This window comes from Pinus tabuliformis, chromosome 8 (genome assembly GCF_031772625.1).
Source record: "Pinus tabuliformis cultivar Carrire ecotype Pingquan chromosome 8, CPIR1, whole genome shotgun sequence".
NCBI lineage: Eukaryota > Viridiplantae > Streptophyta > Pinopsida > Pinales > Pinaceae > Pinus > Pinus tabuliformis.
Window position 1 is genome coordinate 1,933,382,212 of NC_142294.1, and position 2,363 is coordinate 1,933,384,574.

Below are 2,363 nucleotides of genomic sequence, written 5' to 3' on the forward strand. Positions count from 1 at the left end.
GGTGTACCAATTTACCCAAACGGGGCCCACAGTTTGGCGTTTCGTCTTCTAGGGTTAGGTTTTGGAATGTTAAGGGTTTTCCATTGTTTCTCAACAATAAATAGGCCTTTGAGCCTCATTGTAACACAGTTCAGAGGCATGTAGCCACCACATCTCTTCTCAGAGATAAGCTACCATCGCCCTAGCTGGTTTATTTCCATTTCTGGTTGTAAGCATATTTCAGTATTTTCCATTAATGAAATGAAGTATTATTTCCGCTGCATCTTTGTGTATATGGTTATCTTTGTAATTTGTTGCGTTCCTGTTTAAATCCGGATCACATCGGCGCATCGAAATCGGTGCTTTCAAAAGGTCAGTGGCAATGCAGATCAGCGCTTAAGCGAGGACTGTTGATCGCGTGCACAGATCAATGGCTCACGCTGCATCGGCTTTTCGCTATCGACAAAACCAAAGGGTCGGGGCCTTTATATAAGGCATGCGTGCGACCCGATGGGTCGGACCCGATGGCATTTAAAATGAATTTTATAAAATTTCAAGTCCGCGCGCAAGCCATTTTCAATGTATTCGATATGTTTTCGGTCGATAAACGACTTTCAAAGGAAGCCTTGGGCGAGTGCCGATAGCGATGAGTCTCGGATTCGAAAGGGTTCGGAAGTGAAATATATATATTTTTTGAAGTCCGCCAAAGGCAATTCCTCAATATTTCTAGCGTTTTTTCATGGATTTGAAAATGTAAAGGAAAGCAAGGATCGGCCGGCTATGATATGCGACAGCGATAAAGGGCGGACCCGATAGAAAGTTAAACCATGTTTGAGGATTTTTGAAGTCTGAAAGAAGCAGAAATGGGCGGGATTTAGCAATATTGCAGCGTTTTGCTATTTATGACCCGAACAGACACAATAACAGAAAAGAAACATTCACAACTATTGTCTGAAAAGGACCGGTGCAGGGATTTCATAGGAACGATAGCCACTCCATTGCAGGTTCGAGCGGCAAGACATCCTTAAAGGAATCGTGCAGTTATGTTACATACCAGAAAAAGGATTAGGCGGAGAGACAGCGGCCGACAAACATAGCCCGGAAAGGGAAGGAGAAGGTCCACTACACGCCTCAACCCAAATCAAATCAAATCACGAAGCATTAATAGTCCGGCCATCACAGCAGTCATCCTAACAAACATGATGGGGCATCTTTGGCACGAGGGAGCTCCCATGCATCACAACAGGCCGCCCTAAACATCTGAATATGGTTATTCCTCTGTCAGAAGAGGAAAACCTTTGAGCCATGCCTGCCTATTGAGGGAATCAAACGGTTATGGGACAGATCAGACAAGTCTAAGACTCCGAGCCTTCTAGAGAGCTCAGGAGCATTGTAAAGGGCCTATAAAAGGCAGAAAACTAAATGTAACAAGGGTTCAACTTTTGGAGATTATTCCTCCCCTATTTTCTCAAGCTTCTCATCTGCAGTCTTTAGTAATACAAGCTTCTTTTGCTGCTACATGTTTAATGTCCATTTCTCTTCTGTTCTATGCTTGCACTTGAACAGTTTGTTCAGGTTTTCTGTGTGTTTAAGGCCAGATAACTGTCATCTTATCTCTGCTTTGATATACTAGATTTGCAAGCTTCTTTTGCTGCCTATGGCTAGCCATTTATATGTGTGATTATATGTGCATCTGCCAGTATAGTCAGTGAGTTCTTTTACTGCCTGTAGCTAGCCATTCATATAGGTCCATGTATGCTATCTTCTGGCATAGTCAGTGTTCTCCATCTATCCATTAATCTACAAACTATTGAGCATTAGCAGTCTAAAGCCTTGTATTGTTGGGGGTGTTCATGCATGTCTTGAGTGTGAATAGAGCTGGAATGGTTATCCGACTTGATCCAAACCATCTTTCATTCCAATAGTTCAGAGAACAATATTGAAGATTATATGTTCCCAGGCATCTCTGATTTACAACCTCAAAGAGTTTCCTGGAGTGATAACAGGTCCTTCCTTTTGATTTGTGCAATGCTCCAGCCACTTTCCAAAGAGTGGTATTGAGTATATTTTTTGAACTGGTTCATGATGCAGTAGAAATATACATGGATGATTTTACTCCTTATGGCTCTGACTTTCAGGAAGCTTTATCTAACCTAGGAAAAGTTCTGGATAAGTGTATTGAGATGAACCTGTCCCTCAGTCCAAAAAAATGTGAATTTTTGATGACTGAAGGGACTATGCTGGGTCATGCAATATCTCAACAAGGACTGCAGGTGGATCCCATCAAAATTGCCATCATCCAAAGGGTCCCACCTCCTCAAAAGGTGAGAGATGTTAGAAGTTTCCTAGGCTTAGCTAGATATTACAAGAGATTCATTAAATAC